The sequence below is a fragment of the Acomys minous genome (genome assembly GCF_964271855.1).
Source record: "Acomys minous genome assembly, chromosome: 13".
Taxonomy (NCBI): domain Eukaryota; kingdom Metazoa; phylum Chordata; class Mammalia; order Rodentia; family Muridae; genus Acomys; species Acomys minous.
Window position 1 is genome coordinate 109,758,489 of NC_140495.1, and position 22,982 is coordinate 109,781,470.

Consider the following 22,982-nt stretch of genomic DNA (forward strand, 5'->3'; position numbering starts at 1 on the left):
AGTGAGCCATGGGCAGGGAAAGAGGCTCCAGACACGGACGCAGGTCAGCTAGGGTGGAGCCTGAGGAACTGGGCTGTGGGGAGACAGTGTGAGGAGGCCCTCCTGGTGCTTTGAGAAATCCCTTGTCTTGAGACAGCCTGGCACCACTTGTCAGTTGCCGGCTCTGCCAGAACCATTGTGTCCTCCTGTCCCAGCTGTTCTCTTGTCCTCCGGCCTGGCTTGCCTCAGCCATACAGAATAAGTGTTGTGAACTCTTGTAAAGGGGAGCCTTTCACTGGGGCTGGCTCACAGTTTCAGAGCTTCAGTGCGTTACCATTATGGCGGGAAGTATGGTACTGTGCACGGTGCTGGAGGAGCCGAGAGTCCCACACCTTAATCTGCAGGCAGCAGAAGGGGACTGTCCCACTGGGCTTAACAAACCTAGACAACCCCTGAGTAGTTTGAACCCACCCCCACAGTGACACACGCCTTCCAATAAGGCCACACCTCCTAATAGTGCCACTCCCTATGGCCAAGCATTCGTACACATGAGTCTATGGGGGACAAACCTTGACGTAATCCTGGAGCTGAGGGGATGGCCCCAATGAAATCCTTTCCACGGCACGATGAGCACTGATGGTGGGTAGTGAAATCAATTTCCTGGGCTGCGACCAGCACAACAAAAATAAACGCGTCTGTCAAGTAGGCCACATGCAAGTACATGGTGCGTGAGTCGGGCTTTCCTGTTTGTCGCCTGTGGGTCCTGGGTGATAATGTTTTTGTAATTTTTTTTTTTAAATCGTGAGAATTGTCTCCTAATGACATCAGTGATCCTATTACTATTGACTGCCTCTGGCTGAGCTGGCATGTTGGTCTTCATGGCTGAGCTGGCACATTGGTCTTCATGGCTGAGCTGGGATGTGGGTCTTCATGACTGAGCTGGCATGTGGCTCATCATGGCTAAGCTGGCATGTTAGTCTTAATTGCGTTAATATCCTCCTCTGTGGTACCAAAGGCATCTCAAACTCCTTCCTTATCCACACTGTTCATCCCGTTTCCCTTCTTTGGTGGTCGACTTACAGCCTGTTCGGCCTCACAGGCAGTGAGCTTTGACAGGCCTCCTCAGTGGCTTTGCAGTCTTTAAACGAAGCATCCAGTTTCCTCTTCCTAGAGTTTGCTGCCTTACGCTGGTTGGGATAGTGTGCAGGCACAAGACACTCATGTCCTTTGAGCTTAAGAGCCTTGATGGAAGGGAGTTGGGCATCCCCATGTTGAGCCTAGAGATCTGCTTTCTGGAAGGTCTTAATCTCAGTAAACTAGCCTATATAGCGCTCCTTATGGTCAAATAGGAGGTCCTTTCAGCATATGCAGCTGTTACATTAAAAATGTATCGGTTCGGCCTAAGATTGCTAATAAAAGACACTGTTCAAACCTCTCTCCACCTCCTCTCCAAGAAGTCCCACCTTCCACTTCCTGTCCTTTTGCCCACCTTATTGGCTAAATGGCGCTTTATTGACAGTTGTTACATTCATTCAAGATACTCCTCCACATGCAGCCAAAAGACAAAGATGGCCTGTGAGAGCTTTAGCAGTCTTCTGGAGATGGACTCCATGTCACATACGGCTCTGAGGATCATAGGAGGATAACCAAGCTGAGATCCATGGCAGGATCAAGGTCCGCTATAGGAGGAGTGGCGCCCTGGGACAGAGCTGCGTACATGCCACTGAGTCACCTGGTTGATTGGTGGGTTGCAGATGGTTATGGCTCCCGAATCATGTAATACATTAGACCAAGAGCAGTCATCGGGGTCATGTTCTTCAATGCTGGTGCCCCCTCGACTTCAGGGTTAACCCAGAGTACGAACTCTTTGATTCAATGGGCCAGCCCAATTCTCATGTATAAGAGGAAGATTTTCTTTAAAATACTATACAATGCAGGAAATATTGGCAGGAGACAGGTAATAGGCAACTTAAAGAGTCCACGTCCAGGCGTTTTAGCAGAGATAGCCTCTGGTGCACAAAGGCAGGTCCTGGCTTCCATGGCAACAATATCCATAGCTGTAGAGCAATATAGACTCTTGATACACAGCTAGTAGCTCTAAAGCAGAGGCTCAGGAGGCCAACCTGCCATAACCCAATGAGTCAAGCTCAATGGCAACCAACCAGACCCGACCCACGAGCGCTGCTCAGTGTAGTGCCCCATAAATAGTGTCAGTGTGACTGACGCTCACCACTAAACACAGAGTGTGAGGCAAGTGCCTGTCCAATGTCACTCAGAGAAGCTGAAAGGCTGGACAGCCTGCTCTGGGCTTCTGAGTTCTTGTGGTCCCACTCCTTTCCGAGGTGTTGGGACTAAGGGAGTGTGTACTGTACGGCCTTCTCAGTTACCTTGCTTCTTTCTATGACAAAATACCCGGCAAGAAGCAACGTGAGGCTTTGTTTTGGTTTATAGTTCTAAGGGGCATATAGTCCATCGTGGTGAGGCAGGCATGGCACAGCACGAGGCAGCTGGCCTCATCCTCAGGGAGTAGAGGCGAGCACCAGAGTCCAGTTTACTTTCTCCTTTTTACACAGCCTGGGACCGCAGCCACCGTATGCAGGAAACACTCTCAAAAGCACACCCAGAGGTGCGTTTCTGTGGTGATTTAAAGCCCAGTCAAACAGACAATGATGATTTGCCGTTACAACTTTTGTTCCTGTTGAGTCATATTCTGATTCCAGATTTGTTCCCAAAAGCTGGGACAAAGGGATCAGGCACGAAGAGCACAGAGGCCAGGCCAGAGGTCACGTCACCCTCAATGCCATCCTTATAGACTCAACAGCCTTGTCCTTGTGTTGGGTAGTCAGAGTGTTTTCCTTCACCTCGCACAATCCTACAGGAGAAGTTAGTTCCCGGATCCATCCCCACACCCAGTCTTATGCCCATGAAGCACCTGTCCAAGGATTTGTCTCCCAGGGAGCCTCCACAGGCAGGAGGTCCCGGCATCTCCTTCATGGCAGGTCTGTGCAGCACAGGAGCAGGCTTGTGTGAATAAAGGCACCCTTCCTCAGGGATGACAGGTTCCATGGTGGTCCAAAGGAGCCCACCAAAGGCAGAGGCATCCCCCCTCAGAGAGCTTTGGCCCCACCTCACGCTTTCTCACCTCTTAGTACTTCAAACCTGCTCTCTCTCCTCACAGAGCTCTGTCGTATACACTTGGGATCAAGGGCTCGGGCAGCTGGCACTCTGTGCCCAGCTTCCAACCAGGGCAGGCAGCTGGCGTGGAAAGTCAGGAGGTGCTTTTTCCTTGCACATGTGGCCCAAAAGGCCTTCTCCCTGAGCATCTAGATCCCCCTCCCCCCTCCCCACATCCCCCCACCCCAGCCCAACTCAGAGAAAAGTTGAGGAAGGAAAGAGCCCCAGAGAGTAGACACAGGACACTGATGACAAGCACTTATTTTTCATCTTTCCCTTGCTTGTTTCCTCCTTCCCAAGAGCCCCTGCTCCCCTTTGGAGGCTCCTGGGGGTCTAGGCAGACACCTACCCTCCTAGGATAGAACCGGGGCCTGACTGGAGCACTCACCGACAGGGCAGTGACTGACTCTGGAGTAGTCATGGGACCCCTTATCTGTCTCGTTAGGGTGTGTCCTTGGGCTAACCCCTTTTCTCTTGATTGGGGTTGTGTGGGGTTATTTTAGGAGCTTGAGCTTCTTACTAGAGCTAAGGCACTGAAGAAAATGTATGTCCTTCTCCTAGCAAACATTAACTGTGTTGGCTCTAGTTTTCTTATCAATTAGACTTTACTATACAACCCAACTGTCCTCTACAGGAGGGAAAAGAGGTTAAAGGGAACAAGAATAAACCTTCCAGGAATCAGTTCCGCAGGGCGAATTCCTTAGCATCTCTCAGAAGGAAGCAATCCGCACCACCACACCTTCTCTCTCCGCTCTGCCTCACTTCTCCCAGCAACCCCCTGGACTCTCCTCCGGTTCCCTCCTCCCCTCAGTGGTCCATTTACAGCACAACAGCCCAGTTGGAGTCTCCTGTTCATTTCCCCAATTCAGGACCCAGGACGGCTCCTCTCAGTTCAGCACAACGTCCACCTCGGTGGGGTAGCCACAGTGTTTCCAAGGGACAAAGCCTTCACCTGAGGCAAAGCCCGCCATCCTTCCACATAACTGCCTGTAAATTCTCAAGGAATGGCAGGGTGCGGGACAAGACTTTGGAAGCCATCTTTGCAGCTGCGGTAGAGCCTGCAAGGTGTCCACACCAGGAGGCAGGAAAGAGCGCCTTCTTGCAGGGCCCTCCACAGCTCTGGGGACGGCTGGCCACTCTGTCGTCCCTGGCTCTAAAGCCTTGCTCTTGTTACCCCAGACCAGGAGTCAAGGTTTGGTCTATTTTGAGACCTAAATCACTGTATGTCTTCCATTTGTTCCCAAAGGAAGGGAGTGGGGAATTAACTCTGTTCTGTTCTCCTCACACAGAGGACAGCTCTCTGCCTTGCTCAGCGCCTTGGGGCAGGAAGAAAGGCCACTAAGCTGGACTGCCCAGGTTTTCCCAGTTTGGGCAGGAGTATCTGACACCTAGAGGTGTGTGAGCCTCCCAATGGTGCCTCCCAGAAGAACGGGTGAGGCCTGTGGTGCAGTCAGCTGCCCTGGGTTCCAGGTTTGTTCACCAAGCAGTCTCTTTCGCTCAAGAAAGAACGTGCTGGCTGACTAACATCTTTGTATGTTGCTGTCTTGTTAAAGGTTTTTAAGCGATTTTTGAAAGGGGCCCTGGGTGTGTCTTAAGGTCACTCATTAAGAGGTATCTATGCTCGACCTGAATTTGGAGCCAAGTCCTGTGTGGGGAAGAGTACGCAGTAAGGCCTGCTCTTCAGGGCTGCAGTGTGGGTGGGAACGTGACACGAAGACATACCTTTGCTGTAACAGGTGATTTCCTACCATGGCAGACACAGAGTGCTTCTGGAGCCAACAGCCAGAGAAACTTCTAGACGAGCAGCAGGAGAGGCTACGGGTCTCTGGGCACTTGACCTACAGCAAGGCATCGGGAAGTGCCCCCTGGAGGTTCTGGGACACGAGGTCAAGGGCCTGCCTGCCTGCTGGATGCCCCGGCTTCACACAGGAGACAACAGCTTCGGTCATGTGGGGCCTGTGGCCTCCAGGTGACCTGGGCTTCTCTGACTTGGCTTGGGTTCCAGTTTGTTTCTGCAGGCTGCAGCTGCAGTCAAGCAGCTGGAGGGCATCTCTGCCCAGTGACTGTACAGCAAGAGGAGCCTAGCTCTGTGAGGCAAGGACCATGGTTCTCAACGGCTGATGCAGAATCCCCTGGCATCTCCTTGGGCAAGAAAGGGACTTGCAAAGGGCCACAGGCAGTCAACACAGCACTGGAAGATTAAACAGATAGACTGAGTTTCCAGTACCTCCCAGCTCAGAAGTGGCAGGGCTAGAAAGCTGCCCTTAAACCTTTGATACCAATGCAGAACTCAGTTCCAAACCAAATCAGATCTTGTGATCTGATTGGCAGGAGACCAATCAACCTGGACCCTAAGGATTGTGGGAAATGTAATTGGCTTCCCAGACCTCCCAGTACAAAAAGGAAAGCACAGTGGAGGAAGCCAGGACCAGAGTCCCACAGGGAGAAGCAAGGTCATGGGTCCCTCAGCCCTGATCCATACCCGTCTGTATACTGGCTGGCAAAGCAGTCCTTTATAAAGTCGGTCATTTGACAAGCACTGTAAGAAATGAGGAAATGAACAGGACAAGCACAATTATTGGCAGCAACAAACCTGAAGGGACACGTCCCTCCCTGCAGAGAGAGATGGAATGAAGTCACGTTATAAACAGAGGGTCTTTGCGTTGGTCCAGGGAAGGTCGGGAGTGGCTCAGTTGTCCCATAGAGGGAAATTAAACCAATTGGCTTTGGTCAAGGACCATTCCTGGGAGGTGTTCGTGTGGGGTATATTTGCCTAGAATTTACTTCATGCCCTAGGGGCCTTCTTTCCTCTCCATCCAGCACCGGGGTGATGAACCTACAAACTTACGCACTACTGCACACCAGCTCCGAGGAGTCCAAGCAAAGAAGGAACTCACAGGGGATGTGTAGGGAGCCCTTGGGTGCCCAAGATCCCTGGAGAGTGTGTGACTGTACAGAGGGATACTATGGAACAGGGCCATGGCCTGCCTCATCCCCCCCCACCAGCTTCAGCCAACCTGAGGAGTCAGATGCCTCACCCCAATAGTTGCTCATCCTGTGGGACCCCACCTTGGTGGGATGCGGGTCTTCTGCCTGGCCACAGAGGCTTCTGACAATGCAGTAGGGGGCCGGGCCTTAAAGGATGAGGGGTTTGCAGTCTTACCTTAAAGTATGGGTTACCAAGAGAAAGACAGACTTGATCAAATTGGATATTCAAGTCACAGACTAGAAGGGAGCAAGGCAAACCCTTCGGTCTGGCGGTGGAGGGTGGGGCGTGCTGCGGCTCTCCTACCCAGGCCCCACATCCAGCCCTCTGGAAGGCTCCTCCAGACCCAGGCTGCAGTGTATTCTCTGCCTCCCCTGCCTAGGTCTGCTCCTTAGTGCCAGCGTGCTGGCTGGCACCTCATGGGTGTTGGCTAAATGTTTGCGGATTAAGCAGAGCCATCTGTGTGGCTAATCTTGTCTGGCTCCCTGTCACCACCAGGACTTGGCATTTGCTGGCTGGTAGGGCCTGGCTTCTTTTTCTTTTTCTTTTTCTTTTTCTTTTCTTTTTTTTCTTTTTCTCCTTCTAAATTTATTGACATTAAGATTGAAATGTATTTAAACGAGTTTGAATAATCCCAGCCTCAGGTGGAGAGAGGAATTGGCCTCTTCAGCCGCAGCACTGGACAGGTACCTCCTCACCTCACACCTGTGGCCTCCTCGCCCCTCTCTGCCTCGACGGTGGAAGTTGCTGGAGAGGTCAATCCTCAGTTTCTCTACCCGAGAGTGTTGACAGGGACAAGACACAGCCTCGGTCTTCGCATTTGCCCCTTTATAGAGCTTCAGGAAGTTTCCGGGCACTAACTCCTCCCCTCCTCAAGCGACAACCATACTCATTTCGGTAGCTCAACTGCCTCTGCCCCGACCGGGAAACATGTAGCATGAGGTAGCTGTTGACGACAATGAAGGCCTGAATTGCAGTGTGTGAGGCTATCTTAGCGTGTGTGGCAACAAACCTTAACCGACCCATGAGTGCACGGCCAGTCGGGCCCCACAGGTGGATTGGGATCCAAGTCCAGGAGTGCCCAAAAGTCTCAGATGGAGCCCATGGTGAGATTAACCACTGGGCAGCAGCTGGAGGCCCCCTGCAGAGCTAGGGAAGGTTGGCTTCACTGTGCCATACGGTACACTGAACCATCTGGCTGCTTGTGGAAGAGGGTTTTGCTGTGGTCTGGATAGCACAGTGCACACACAGCACCAGCGGCCACCCATCACCTCCACAAGGTTCCTATGCCTGAGTGCTGTGGAGACGCTGTCTGATGTCCAAGGGCAGGTCCCATCGGGTGATATAAGTGATGGAAACACCGCTCGGGCAAATGTGTAACTGAGGGAAAGCCATAAGTAGTTATGTACCCTGAGCGGAGGCCCCCGCCTCTTGTCATGGGTGGCAATATGTTGGATGATTAAAAACAACTAAGGAAGAAGCAAGCGCCTGGTCCTGGGGGGGGGGGGGGGGAGGGGGGCTGGACCATGGCTACGGCCTGATCTTCGAGATCTCTGGTTTCTAAAGTGACTGACATATTTTCTGCCTGGCCTCTGTGGGCCAAGAGGATCTGCTTTCCGGCTCCTGTTAGCTGTCACCATGATATTAAAGAGTAGCAATGGTCTGCTGTCTGGTGGGAGGAGACGGGGGAGAAATAATGAGGTAATACCAATAGCAGCTGGGTGTTGGGTGCAGGGTGTGGCTGAGGCTGCGTCCTCTACACCTCAGCTCTAGGCACGGCACCAAGCACCCTGCATCCCACCTTTGTCACGCATAGAGAGGGGAACTCATACACAGCAAGACTTCCTCCATTAAGTCAAGGGAAGACTTGGAGCAGGGCCCGGCACCGGCGACCGTGAGGTCGTGCGGCCCAGCCCTGGTAAGGCCCTTCAGCTCCACACCTGTCTGGGAAGCAGGTTCATTAGCGTTTCTCATAGGCTCAAGGGGAGTCCCACAGTAAGCGGCAGAAGTGGGGTCTGAGCCTAGCACGCTCTTGCCCCGAAGCCGCACTGGGAAACTGTCTTCTGCACTCGCATGCAGGATGCTTCCTGCCCAGCACGCCTAGAGGCTAAGGGGGGTCGAGGAACCCCAGAGGCTGGAAGGCAGCGAGAATGGGTGTTGCTGAGCGACCAGGCCCCAGAGACCCTGGAATGGCTTCCTGAACCGACTGAACCACAAGTTCACCTGAAGAACTGTAACTTTAAGAAATAATAAACGCACTTATCTTGGGTGGTCACTTCAGTGTCTTTAGAAATTGTCACTCCTGGTGGCTGATCATCACCCCCATCAAGATACAGAACACTTCCATTGCCCCCTAAAAGTTCCCTCCTAAAAGGTTTCCAGCCAGTACTCCCCAACACAGACACACATACACACCTCACTCCAAACAGCCACGCAGGCTGAGTTTTAAAAGATTAGTTGGCGGAGGGGGGAAATAACAAGGAAAAAAAGCTGTTGTAGGCAGCGAGGAGGGGCTGGCCAGCAAGTGTGGAGAGTGCCTTCCTGCTGTTGTGAGTGGAACACGGCAGCTACAGATGTCACAGACTAGAGAGACATTGTATAAGAAAAGAGCTCGTGGCCTTGGGAGAAGCTGGGACTCCATGCCAAAGGATCAAGAACCCAAGTTGCAAAGAAGCCCATTGCAAGGTGTGCCTGGGGCCATGGCGGCCTGTGAGGGAAGAGTGGGGAGAGCCAGGCTGTGTGTGGCTGCAGGGAGCAGAGGTGGTCGTGGCCGCACTTGGCACCTGTGTGCTGCTGCCCGCATATGTGGGCCCCACTGCTTTTTGGTTTTTGAGCAAAACCAGAAGCCTAGATTCGTGAGAGCCCTCTTTTGATTTTAACAGTTGAGAAATACACTTAAATCTCTCCAAAATACCATGCAAGCCAGTGCAAGGGGTCCTGTCCTAACGTGGCCTTGGACTGGGCTGCAGGCTCCTGTGGAGGGTGGTGGGGACTTTACCAGAAGAGGGCCAGGTTTCTCCCAGGATATGCACTGGCCACTCACCTTCTCCCAAATACATAGAGGACTGGTGAGGGATCACTGCCCCTGTCAAGACACAGAGCTGCCTGCAGGCTGGGGCCATGACACTGTGTAAGAAGAAGGTGGGGGCTGAGAACGCAGCAAGAAGATAGATGTGAATTTAGGGGGGCATATAAAGTCCAGTCAGCTGTACCTTATTGGGGGGTTGTATAGAGTCCAGTCAGCTGCACCTCATTGGGGGGCATATAGAGTCCGTCAGCTGCACCTCATTGGGGGGGCATATAAAGTCCAGTCAGCTGCACCTCATTAGGGGGTGTATAAAGTCCAGTCAGCTGGACCTCATTGGGGGGGTGTATAGAGTCCAGTCAGCTGGACCTCATTGGGGGGGGGGTGTATAGAGTCCAGTCAGCTGGACCTCATTGGGGGGGCAGATAGAGTCCAGTCAGCTGCACCTCATTGGGCAGGCATATAAAGTCCAGTCAGCTGCACCTCATTGGGGGGGTGTATAGAGTCCAGTCAGCTGTACCTCATTGGGCGGGCATATAAAATCCAGTCAGCTGGACCTCATTGGGGGGGCGTATAAAGTCCAGTCAGCTGGACCTCATGGGGGGGCATATAAAGTCCAGTCAGCTGGACCTCATTGGGCGGCATATAAAGTCCAGTCAGCTGCACCTCATTGGGGGGGTGTATAGAGTCCAGTCAGCTGCACCTCATTGGGCGGGCATATAAAATCCAGTCAGCTGGACCTCATTGGGGGGGCGTATAAAGTCCAGTCAGCTGGACCTCATGGGGGGGCATATAAAGTCCAGTCAGCTGGACCTCATTGGGCGGCATATAAAGTCCAGTCAGCTGGACCTCATTGGGGGGGCATATAAAGTCCAGTCAGCTGAACCATGTACTCTTGTCCATGCTCATGGGGTCCTATGTCCTCCACAAGCCCTGGTCATAGGACAGTATGTGTGACATGTGACCTTCCATAATGTGTGGGAGATATCCTGAAAGACCACCCTCCTGAAGGGCTAGGACAGTTCCTCCCTCCCTTCTTCCCTTCCTCCCTCCCTCTCTGCCTTGCTATCCTTCCACCTCTCACAGCACCCTGCACACACCGGATGGCTCAGTGATGTCCACTCAGGTGGCCATCTTCAGAGCCACATGCAAATGCTCACAGCACCCTGCACACACCGGATGGCTCAGTGATGTCCACTCAGGTGGCCATCTTCAGAGCCACATGCGAATGCTGAGCCTCTCCCAGTTCAACACAGATGAATGGAGCAGCCACTCCTGAGGCAGCTAGGACTAGGCCACAGCAGTGAGCGTCCCCCTGAGGTAAGTGACTCAGGTCAGCGACTGTGAAGCCTCTACTTCTGGAATTATGAGGCAGGGGTGGGCGGGGGTGCCTAAGAACGACTTGTCCAAAGGGCAAAAGGACAAAGATCCGCGTGGTGAGGCAGGAGATGACTGAGGCGGCCTTTGAGGGACGAGCGTTGAGTGACCCGGCCTGCCGGGGTTCGACTAACACTGGGGAGAATTCTCCAGTATAGGGACAGAACACAAGACACGAAGGAGAACAAGTCCTTGATCAAGCTCTCAAATTTTATTTTTCAGGTAGAAGGTTTTATAAGGGAGGGGGCAGGGAAGCATATTGCTATGGCAACCCAGCTGCAGGCTATCTCAAGATGCGAGGAATTCCAAGCAGGTCACAGCGTTCTACCACACCGAATATCTTTTTTTTTTTAATTTATTAGTATGTATACAATGCTCTGCCTGCATGTACACCTGCATGACAGAAAAGGGCATTAGATCACATTATAGATGGTTGTGAGCCACCATGTGGTTGCTGGGAATTGAACTCAGGACCTCTGGAAGAGCAGACAGTGCTCTTAACCTCTGAGCCATCTCTCCAGCCCCACACTGAATATCTTGCTATCTTTATCTGGTCTAACTGCTAAACTACAACAGGGTGGCTCCGTCTAAATCTTATCTTTAGTCTAACTGCCGAACCACGAGGGTCAGCTGGTGTCTGGTAAGTGACAGACTGCTGGAGAAATAGGAGCCTAAACGTGTAGGCTCTGACAAGATGGCTGAACATTGGCCATATGGCCTACCGTCCCCAACAGTTGAGGGCCCCAGTTACAGGCATGTGAGGGGGAGCAGGGGGAGCAGTGTGGTGAGGAACAAGTAAAACAGACTGGCCAAAGCAGAGAGCAAAGAGGAGAGGAAAGAGAGAGGTGCAGGAAACTGGGCCCTATCATCCGCGCTGGGGACCACGGCCCTCGCGATGGGAGCCACGGTAAGGACAAGGGAAGAAGGCGAGGTCCGAAGCCCTCCACACCCTTCTCTGTAGTGAGGAGATGAGGGAAGGAGAGAACCCTGTTCTTTAGGATCCCAAGTGCGGGATTTAAACGGTCTCTTGAGAGAACAGGTGAGGTTAATTTACTAGAAGAGCAACCACCTCGTGCAGGAGCTTAATTGTTGCCAGCTGAAAAGACCCCGTGACCAGGCTCTGGGAGGAGATATATAAATGAGCCCAGGACTGGCTGTGTGGGGGATAGGAGACTTGGGATAGGTTTGGCTGTTCATCGCTGCACTTCTGAGATGCTCCTAGAGAGAACCGCTTGAGGGAAGGCTTCAGAGCTCCGGCTCCTGCTGAGGCTCTGGGGTCTGGTTACCCCAGGTTCCAGTGGAAGAAATCCTGCGGCTCCCGACCGGAGAATTGTTCCTCAGAACTGATATCCTTAAGGTTTTGTTATTGTGTTCATTAATCCTCATTTCCTACTGTTTTGGTTAGTCGGGTTATAAGTGACGTAGGCTCAGTCAATAAGTTGATAATAAAATATTCTGATTGAGAAAATTGAGTCTACAGAGATGAGGGAAGGAGTTGAGGCCAGTTGGCAGCCGCAGCCCTTCAGAAGGCCATGGACCAGCCCCTTAAGGGCCAGCAGGAGCAACAGGCAGGGCACAGTAAGGCATGGCCCACCTCCCACTCCGTCTTGAAGCTGGAGGGCGTAGAGTTAAGTGATAGGCAGCCTGTGTGTAAAGGAAAAGCCAGAGGGTGCAGGGCTGAGCGATGAGACATTTTGGATTGCTTATGTGAGGAAAAGCAGAGAGGGGGTGGGGGGGAGCGAGAATAGTGGAGACAGGACAGGGGATGGTAGGCTTCTGGGATGCCACCTCAGAGCACTCTGCCATGTAATCCTTGTGAGAACATGAGGGAGGGGCTGCTCCCCCAATGGAGAGAGCACTGGGGCAGCGTAGCCCCTTTGGCCAGCTTCCTGCACTGCGCTCCCCCTTCGCCCTGCTCAGATCCCTGGTAGGCAGGACCCAGGACATGGAGTCAGAGAGCAGAAGGTACTAGAAGGCTTGATTTTTTTCCTATGTTGGGTTCTCAGGGCTTAAACTCAATGATGACGCATTGAAGAGGGAGACAGTGGTCCTGTGAAGTTCTGGAGCGGCTGCCAGGGCCTCACAAGACCCCCGAGCCCCAAAGTAGCAAAGCACACAAGGACAGTAGACCACCTTGATGGGAGGTCCCTAGAGAGCCCTGGAGGCGGCAGGAAGCTGGAGTATCGTAGCTATAAAGGAGAGGAGGCCTGCGCGGAACGGACTGCAAGCACAGGTGAGCGGGTGTACTTGTGGGCTTGCAAGAGCCAACTGGAGGCGCCTCTTCAAATGGAAACCAGCCCAGGTCCAACATGGCGGCACTATTTACACACCAGGACTGACAGCAGGGATGGCTTCTCCCCTCAGGGCCTCTCGTTGAGCTACCCTCCCCCAGAGTGCATTTGATATTCATTGGCTGACACCTGGGAAATCCAGGGAAGGGCCAACAGGAACACCTAGAATGTTCTGTCAGCGCAGCAGGGATGAAGGTAGTTTGTCCCACCCCCAAGCTGCCACCTGTATCCTGTGGAGGGCCCTTAATCTCCACTCAGGGAAAACTAGATCCTCGGTCTCAGAAAAGAAATTTAGGAAGAGCCAGTACGAATCGTTATTCGGAACAGAAAGGATCTCGGGAAGAACCGGGCTTGCGAGCACAAGTGTGGGGCACTCAAGTGTCTCAGCATTAGACATGTGACCAATGACGGCTCTTCGGTTACATCTCTAAAGGTTTCTAAGAAACTGTTTGCCCTCAATGAGACTATTAGACGGGTTCAGGGGACGCTGAGGTGGATGGTGGAGGCGGGGCCATTAGAGCAGTTGTTGGCATCACAGGCAGATAACGCACAGGGAGGGCTCCAGGAGGAAACCCCATGAGGAAACTTTGTGGGGAGGGGCCATATAGTTCTGGGGAGACTCCAGTTCTCCAGAGGGCAGCAGGGAAGCTGTGTGGTAACCAAACTCCTTTGATGCTTCTGAGCCTGCAAACTCATTTCCGCAGGCAAGAGGCCTGGGCACCGGAAGTCCATTGGCTTTTAACAGAGTGACCTGTCGGTGGCTAGAGCTGCAGAGAGCAGGGCTGGGTCCTGAGAACTGTAGCTCAGCTCTGAGGCACATGGTTTAGGGTGCAGGGGACAGGGGCGGGGGATTCCAATCATAAGGTTATCAGGGCTACACAAGGTGTTGGGGCCCATCCCCGACTTACTAGAAATAGTGCAAACTGTAAGTTTCTAGTGGGGAGAAAGAAAAGGCTGTGTGCACGGTGCACGTCAGTCAGACTTTGAGCAAAATGAGTTGCTGCCTAGACATTCTCTCTTGGAGTGTCCGCTGGGCCTGGGAAGAAGGCCAGTGAGTAAAGTGCTGATCCTAGGAGCGTGGGGACCGGAGTTCAATCCCCAGTATAAACAAAAGCTCTTGGGAGGCAGAGATGGGGAGCTGTGTGGGACTCGTTTGGCCAGGCTCACTGTGAGAGCCATTCGGGAAGGGGCTGAGCATGGTGGTGCTAGCACAGGAGCAAAAGAGGCAGGCAGAGCTCTGTGAGTTCAAGGCCAGCCTAGTCTCCATAGTGAGTTCTGAGACAGCCAGGGCTACATAGAAAGACCTCGTCTCAACAAAATAAAACAAAAAGGGAAGAAAATAAAAAAGAAAAACTAAGGTAGAACTTGACAAAAACACTGAAGGCCTCTGCCTCCCCCACACCTGTATACACAGCACACAGATATGAACACACAGATTTTAAAGGTACCTATTGGTCTATCAATTGATCTATCTAGTTATTAGCTTTACAAGAGGTGATTCTAGGCATGGTAGTGCACACCTTTCATCCCAGCACCCACCATACGGGAACCTGGAGAAGAGGGTTCATCACTGGAATATCAACACCACACATGAAGAACTCACGCCAGACGCACGTGTCAGCTGAGCCCCAGAGCAGCAAGGACATGCATGTCGCGGGGCCTCTCACATGTCGTGCCAGCAAGACATAAAATTTTAATGACTTTAATGATTAATACCTGAGCAGAACGGGACAGAAGTTTAATTTGGATACAGAAATCTGAGTGGCCTGAGGACATGCGGCCGCAGTTGTCAGGCATAGACATGGCATGTAACCGTGGCACAGGCTCCCGATGGGCGGCTGCCTCTGCTGTCAGCATATCAAGACTCAGCAGATCTTGAGGCACGGTCGGTCATCTTAACTGCTGGAGCTCAGAGTGCGATCCCACAGGTTATAAAAGGAGCATCTGGGGGGCTGGAGAGATGGCTCAGAGGTTAAGAGCACTGGTTGTTCTTCCAAAGGTCCTGAGTTCAAATCCCAGCAACCACATGGTGACTCACAACCATCTATAATGAGATCTGATGCCCTCTTCTGGCCTGCAGGTGTACATGGAGGCAGAGCACTGTATACATAATAAATCTTTAAAAAAAAAAAAAGCATGTGACAGTTACTGAGATGATGGCGAGACACCAGAGAACTACGCTGAGAAGGAATCCAGTAGCGACCAAATAGAAGAAGGTTTGGGGACAGCAGCGTCAAATAAGGTGGCAGCCACCAGGAGGTCCAGAAAAGGAACTTCTCTTTTAAGTCCATGTTCTCCCGGGTACAGTGGTGTACATATACCTTTAATCCCAGCACTGGTCTCCATATTGGGTTCCAGGCCAGCCAGGGCTAGATAGACCCTGTCTCAAAGTTTTAGAAAAGTCCTTTTTCTTGAAGAGGCCAGTGAGTCTCGGTGGCCTTGCTCACCGTGGAGACTGGAAGCTTCTAAAGAGTATGTTAGCCAGGCGTGGTGGCGCACGCCTTTAATCCCAGCACTTGGGAGGCAGAGGCAGGAGGATCGATGTGAGTTCAAGGCCAGCCTGGTCTACAAAGTGAGTCCAGGACAGTCAAGGCTACACAGAGAAACCCTGTCTCGAAAAACCAAAAAGTTTTTTAAAAGGTGTTAATGTTTTAGTCAGCCTGGGGTTGACCTTTGTATAACTTGAAGAAAATCAGTGATGCTAATTTGACCCTGCAGTATGAGGGTCTCACAGAAGTGACACAGCTCTAAACAGCAGAAAAGCTTGGGACCATGTAGGGCAGTTCTGTCCCAACTGTGCACTGGTGGGAGTCATTCCTTCCTTCCTCCCTCCCCTTCCTTTCCCTCCCTCTCCCCCACTCTTTCCCTCCCTCCCCTCCTTCCCTTTCCCTCCCTCTCTCTTTTCCCTTCTTCTCCCTCCCTTCCTTCCCTCCCTCCCTCCCCTTCCTCTCCCTCCCTTCCTTCCCTCCCTCCCTCCCTCCCCTTCCTCTCCCTTTCCCCCACTCTTTCCCTCCCTCCCTTCCCTAACCTTTCCTCCCTCCTCTTCCTCCCTTCTTCCCTACTCTTTCCTTTCCTCTAAAATAGGATACAAGCAGAATATAACAGGACGACCAGTCGGCTTCAAGTTTTACAAACGCATATGTGGAGGTGGGGGCTGGGTCCAGTCTGCTCAACCTCACCTCGGCTGCGTGCTGTTGGCTGCATGCACAGGGCAGACAGACCAGAGTGGCACCTGGCCCTGAATTTGGTGGCCTCAGAGTCTTCCTCACCTGGAGGCTTCTGGATTTTCTCTGGACAGACCAAACAGCTGATGTCATTTGGAACAGACATCTGGCAAGGGCCAGCCTGGCCCCCATTCAGTGCCCCATGCCAGCCTAGGGGGCTAAGGTAGGAGAACCCCAGGAGCTGCCTCCAGGCACAGAACTGGCAAAATGCCTCAGGCCCTGAGCATCAGTGCCTCTCTCCCACCTCCTCCCGCCTGGCCCTCATCTGCACCCCTCCTGTGCTCCCCAGACCTTGGAGAATATTTAACCACCTGTTAAATGATTTATCCCATGGAGGCTCCAGAGCTCAGGGCATCTCACGGGCCTCCTCGAGAATTAACTAGAGCCATAAATCAAAGCGACATGTGAGAAATTTCAGCTGCCTCAGACAGCAGGCAGCGGCGTGCCCAGATGGGAAAATGGCATTTAGAAGGGAGAGGCGTGCACTGGCCTGGCCCAGAACCCCCCAGACTAGCCCAGAAGGAGAAAGGGGGAGGTGGGCCAAGGATGCTGAGCTTTGAGAGCTCTGTCAGGGGCCGGGCACGCCTGTGTAGGCTTCGTCCACGGCTGGCAAAGCACTAGGCCTCGTGTGCCTTCATCTGACTACAGAACAGTCTGGGGTCAGCAGTGTGCTGTGGGAAAAAGCAGCCCTGGGCTCTGGGCACCAGGAAGTCGATGGGGAGGGGCTCGGCTAGTGGTAGGCCAGGACTGGCCATGTACGGCTAAACCAGGCCACCAGACCATGGCCTGGCCTGGGCGGTCTGGCAAGAGGACAGCAGGTGGGGCTACGTTCAGATTCTGGATGGTAGGGAGGGTCCAGAGGGTAGAACCAGATGAGGCAGCCAGGCCTCACAGCCAGCCTGGAGCTGGGCCCCTGAGTGCCCCTACCAGGTTGGCTAGGTCTAAGGAGATGGCCCCTTTGCCCCCCCCCCCATGGGCCTTCCAGCGTGGCCTGTATAATCCACCTGGCTGGATTGCTCACAGCCTGTCACCTCACAGCCTTTCTGAACCTCTAACCAGGCTCTGAGCTATGCTCTACTGGCCAGCGGACCATGAGGCCAGGAAAAAGAGTCCAGAGAGGGGCAGGAGTCCAGGACCCAAGCAGCCACACTTGGCTCATCTCCCACCAGGTGGCTACAAGCCCAAGATGGAGCAGGCTGTTCCTCCTCTTTTTCATTTTTTTCACGTATTTCTTTTGTAACACTGAGGCCACTCTTTTCCAACAGCTGGAGCTATGGGCCTTGTGGAGTGTGAGGCAAAGTGATGACACAGGGTGGGAGACTGAGGCCTGGGCTGGACCCAGCGTGTGGCAGGGCCCAAGGCATGCCCCGTGGATGGGGAAGGATACAGGAAGGCAGGATACAGGGCTGTCAGGGACCCCAGGACAGACAGAGGGGACCCCACCAGGAGCAGACAAATGGCCAGATGGCAGAGGAAGGCCCCGGCTGCAGCCTCCACTGGGAAAATTAATTAAGCCTTCAATTAGCACAGTGCCACCCCTGTTGGCTGCGGTGGGCACTCTGGGCCTCCGGTTGCCCTGCCCAAGCCAGGAGTTAATAACTTACCCCGTAATGAACTCAGCAGAGAATCACCCAGAAGCACCTGCTGTCCCCCACCTGCCTGCCTGTATTCCAGCCTCCCGCCCACCGGCAACTGGGAGTGGGACTGCATAGCCGCCCTCTTGCCCCTGGGGACCCCTGGATCTTTTACTAGTCACAGAAAGGAAGGAGGCAGGAGCCCAGCAGGTCAGGGCTAAAGCCTAAAGAGTCACTGACGGTGCTGGGGACACAGAGCCTGCTCTCTGTAAGCCTGGAGTCAGCAGCAGGTGGAGAGGTAACAAACTTGAAGGGACCATCACCACAGGTGTCCTGGGCTGTCAGCCACAGCAAAGCTGAGAGTATTCGGGAGAGGATGTCAAGTGGGGAGAGGAGCTGCTCAGAGGCAGCCCAGAGGCCGGGCTCAGACCCGCCCACCGCAGCTCCGCTGAGAGAGGACAAGTGAGTGACCCTACACCACACAGGTTCAGTCAGGACCTTGAGGGCTAGAACCCTGCAAAGCCTCTTGCTCCCACACTGGGCCGGGCCATGGTGGGACGCTAGCCTGGCCTGCTCTAGGCCACGGTTCCATCTCCACAGTAGTGACTAAGGCAAACTGAGGTCCAGAGTCACTTAGGATGGAGACCGGAGCCCTCGTGGCACCCTGCCCAGGATGGGGGTGTGGGGGGGGGTGACGGCCATTTCTTACATCCAGCTTGCCCCAGTCTGCACCTGGCCTTTTGTCATGAGAGAGCGACAGGGAGCTAAGACACCTGCACGTTCACCTCCCCGCCCCTGCTCAGGACTCCAGCCATTCCTCCCATTCCTCCCACACCAAGGAGGCCACAGCTCCAGCTGTGTGAGAGAGAGGGGAGAAGGCCAGGGCGCCTGCTTGGGACAGACAGGTCCTACTGGACCCAGTGAGTCTGCACTGAGGGTTTCAGTGAGCCCAGTATGGCACTGGGCTCATAAATGCGCCAAGTGAGAGGTCAGAAATGGGTTAAACGTTTGTTCGGTTCGTTTCTTGCAAGTTACACATCTGCTCACACCAGATCCAAAACCAGAATTTACTTCTTTGAATACATTTTCTCCTGGCTTTTGAAATGGGGCCTCAGTCAGTCTCTACCTCTGTCCGGCCTGGGCCTCTCTCCATCCTCCTGCCTCACTCTGAGTGCCGGATCCCAGATAGGCATGCACCACCCCCGTGCCTGGTCCCAGACTGAGAAGGCCTTCACAAACCCTGTCTGCAGCCGGCCTCTCCTGCTCAGCCTCAGTCCTGGGTGCCTGGGGCTGCAGCCACGGATGATGCTGGAGTCCACATGCACTCACTGCCTTGCTGACGAGGCTGCTGCGTGGGAGTAAGAGGGGGCGGCCAGGAAAATCCCAGTGTGAGGCTCTGGGGACGGTTTTTTTTTTTGTACATTGTATGTGTCTGTTAATGTGTATTCATGTCTGTACAAGTGTGTGGGGACACATGGAGGTGCATGTGCACATATGTGTGAAAATGTGGAGGAGGCCAAGGTGAATCCCATGTGTCGTCTTCAGGTGCTTTCCGTCGTGTGCATTCATTATTATTACTGCATGTGTGTGTGTATGTGTGTGTGTGTGTATGTGTATGTGTGTGTATGTGTGTGTTATGTGTGTGTATGTGTGTGTGTATGTGTGTGTATGTGTGTGTGTGTGTGTATGTGTGTGTATGTGTGTGTGTATGTGTGTGTATGTGTGTGTATGTGTGTGTGTGTATGTGTGTGTGTGTATGTGTGTGTGTATGTGTGTGTATGTGTGTGTGTATGTGTGTGTGTATGTGTATGTGTGTGTATGTGTGTGTGTGTATGTGTGTGTGTGTATGTGTGTGTGTGTGTGTGTGTGTGTGTAGGTTGGAGGACAACATTCAGTAGTCAGTTATTTGTGTCTTAGTCAGGGTCACTACTGCTGTGATACCATAACCAAAACACCACCTTCAGTTATGAACACCGTAACCAAAGCGCCTTGGCGAGAGAGGCAAGGGTTTGCCTGGATTGCACATCCCGAATCACTGTCCACTGAGGGAAGCCAGGGCAGGAACCCAAGCAGGGCAGGAGCCTGGGGGCAGGCTCTGACGCAGAGGCCGTGGAGGGTGCGGTTCACCAGCTTGCTCCTCGTGGCTGCTCAGCCTGCATCCATGACCACCAGCCCAGGGAAAGCCGCCATCCATGAGGAACCCGGCGTTTCCCCAGCAATCACTAATTAAGAAAATGCCCCACAGGCTTGCCTGCAGCCCGAGTCTTCTGGAGATGTTTTCTCTGCTGAGTCCCTTCCTCTCAGATGACTCTGTTTGTGTCAAGTTGACATAAGGCTGGCGTTCCCCCTCCACCTCGGGGAGGCCAGGACCGTCTCTCTGGCTACAATCACACAGCAGGATGACTGGCTGTGAGGCTTCACCTCATTCTCCTGGCTCCACCCCCTAGCTCTCTGGGGATTGTAGAGCAAGCCACCATACTTAGTTTTGTTTTTCATATTCTTAAATTTTCTGTTGTGTGTCACAGCACAAGAAGTGGTGTGGGGGAGTTAATTCTTCCACTGTGGGTTTAAAAATGTGTGTCATAGCCGGGTGTGGTTGTGGCGCACACCTTTAGTCCCAGCGTTTAGGAGGCAGAGGCAGGCAGATAGCTATGAGTTCAAGGCCAGCCTGGTCTACAAAGCGAGTCCAGGACAGCCAAAGCTACACAGAGAAACCCTGTCTTGAAAAAAAACAAATGTGTGTAGTGAAATATTTGGGAATTTTGGTTTCCTTAAAAAAGCACAGAAATGTTATGGGAATATATTTGCATTTCAATCCCAGGTGTGGGATACGGGGCTGCTTCACAGCAGGTGACTACGATTTGTCTTGTGCTCTTGCAGGGGTGTGGTTTTGACAGCTGTAGATAGTTTCTGCAAGTGGGTGACATTGGAATTCTGGGAACTTTTCATAAATGCTCCGGCCCCAGAAGCAGAGTTGCTGTTGTTGGCTGGTTGGTGTTGGTGTCTGGGTGCTGTAGGTTGCTGTTGGTTGTGGTTTGTGAAGTGGCCGTGTGCAAAGATATAAGAAGTAAGTAGATGTCCTGGCATGGGAGAGATCAAGCTTGCCCTCAGGAGCCACACATCCCTAATCAGGAGTCGTCCAACGATAACGCTGCCCCCTTTCCTCTCTACCCAGTGTTAGGGGGTTGAGAAGGGTAGAAGAGAGAAAGAATAACCCACAAAGTAGCAAACGCTGGCTACAGTAGATGGTTTGTCTGTGTGTAAGGTTGTGCACTGATTAGTTGCAGTGCCTGTGAAGGCCACAAGAGGGAGTCGGGTCCCCTGGAGCTGGTACAGGCAATCGTGAGCTGCCCCATGCGTTCTGGGCGTGCAGGACAGTTGGTAGTGTCTTGCTGAGTCTGCCCAGGGCCCTGGGCTCCACCCAGCACCACACAAACTGCATGGTGGATCACATCTGTGTCGCTTGGCAAGTGGAAGCAGGAGAATCAGAAGTTCAGGGTCATCCTTGGCTATATAGCAGATTCAAGTTTAAGGCTAGTCTGAGCTACAAGTGGCCCTGACAAAAAAATAAAAAGTAAAATATATTCCCTATATATGTAAAAATGCCCTAGTATAGGGACACTCCCTAGTAAAAGGCTTTTTTTTTTTCAGAGCCTAGTGTGAGCCAGCACACAAGAGTTGCATGAGACATCAGTCTGTGGAGCCCCTTATGTAAAGGACACAGATGATAGCATCCCATCCCAGAGGTCTTCCCAGAAGAGGGTGTCCTGAGTAAACAGTAGAAACACCCAAACCAGGGGGCTCCTTGTCAGACTGGTTACACAAACCTCTTTCCTGAGGGCTGGGCTGACTTGAGGCGTCTCCCCTGGGCTTGGTGCGCCTGTGGTTGAGTCAACAGTCATTGAAGAGAACTCAGTTCCTGGGATTCCAGCCCCCCAGGGATCCCATCACCACAGAAGCCTAGTCCCTAATCAGCTGGTTCTTGCTCAGTAAGATGGGGACCCAGAAGAAACAAAAGACAAAGGCATCTGGGAAGAAAAGATGGGGGGGAAGGAAGAATTGGAATAAAGCAGAAGGTGCTGTGAAGTGGAAGTTTTGGGTTCTTTAAAAACTCAGTTATGTTATGTAAAGATGTTTTTGTTTATACCCAAGTGTGGGATTTTAGTCTGGGCTTTAGTTTGTCCAAAGCTGATTACTGCCTCGTGCAGAGCTTGGTCTTTGTCAGCTGCAGTTTAATTCTGAGGACTCTGAGGAGTATGAATATGAGAGCTCAGAAACATGGAGAGAAAGAAGAGCTGGCAGCTTGGAGGAGACAGGGAGAAGCCATCAAGGAGCATGTGGAAGATGGCGCTGAGAGAGAGAGAGAGAGAGAGAGAGAGAGAGAGAGAGAGAGAGAGAGGAACAGAGAGACAGAGAGGGGGAAAGAAAGAAAGACAGACAGAGAGACAGAGAGAGAGGAGGGGGGTAGAGAGAGAGACAGAGAGACAGAGAAAGAGAGGGAGGGAGAGGGGGAGAGAGAGAGAGAGAGAGAGAGAGAGAGAGAGAGAGAGAGAGAGAGAAAGAGAGAGAGAGGCTTCAATCGACACTAAACAGCTGGAGAAGTAAAGAGGCCACACCCCCTGCTCCCCATTAGCCTTCTTTCTCTCATACCTAGTGTTTGGGCGTCGGAAGGGATTGAGGTGGAGAAGGGAGGTAGAGGCAGTAAATACTCCAAATAAAATAGTCTTGAAACTAGCGTCAACAGTGCAGGGTGGGGGCAGGACACACAGCCCCTGGGATGGTATAAGGAGCATCTAGTGAAGGAACTAGTTGCCGAATGTGCGCACAGGACTCTGGGATGCCAGGAAGGGCAGTGCCGAGACAGAGACAGGTGGGCACAGTGGGGACGAAGGTGGCTAGGCTGCAATGCCAGGTGTGGGCCAAGGCCGGACCAACCCATCGTGCTTCTCCATAGGCCAGCTTCATTTAGAGCAATGTGGGGGTGCACAGGCACACTTGCCTGTAGAGGAGGTGGGGCGGGGAACGTTGTTCAGAGCCAGGTGGTTTCCAGAGGCAGTAGGAAGCAGAGAGAGAGAGGGGGGATGAATATTCATCGGAGAGCAAAAGATGGAGGGAGGAGCCTTGAGGTGGAGGGAGCCTATGGGGTTTCCACAGCTCCAACCATAGTGACTCTATCTTAAAACCGCCAGCCCTGGGGACAGGTCTGTGACAGCCCACACTGCCTGTCCCAGTCTGACGTTACCAGTTAAGCAGCCCTCCGGTGCACACAGGGCCCCCAAGCTGTGGAGCCTAGAAGGTGGGGAGTGTATGCAGCAGAGGAGCCTCTCTTGAGACTTAGGAGGCGTGGGGAAG

The 22,982-nt window shown here is 52.9% G+C and overlaps 1 protein-coding gene across 1 annotated transcript in view; it reads left to right on the forward strand.

Moving 5' to 3' along the window:
* Positions 1-17,642: 17,642 nt before the first annotated feature.
* LOC311581140 (uncharacterized protein) overlaps positions 17,643-22,982 on the forward strand; it is a 48,502-nt gene continuing 43,162 nt past the window's right edge. Inside the window, exon 1 of the mRNA XM_084753174.1 lies at positions 17,643-18,092. The gene's annotated coding sequence lies outside the window, so the exon portion shown is untranslated. The remainder of the gene's footprint in view (positions 18,093-22,982) is intronic.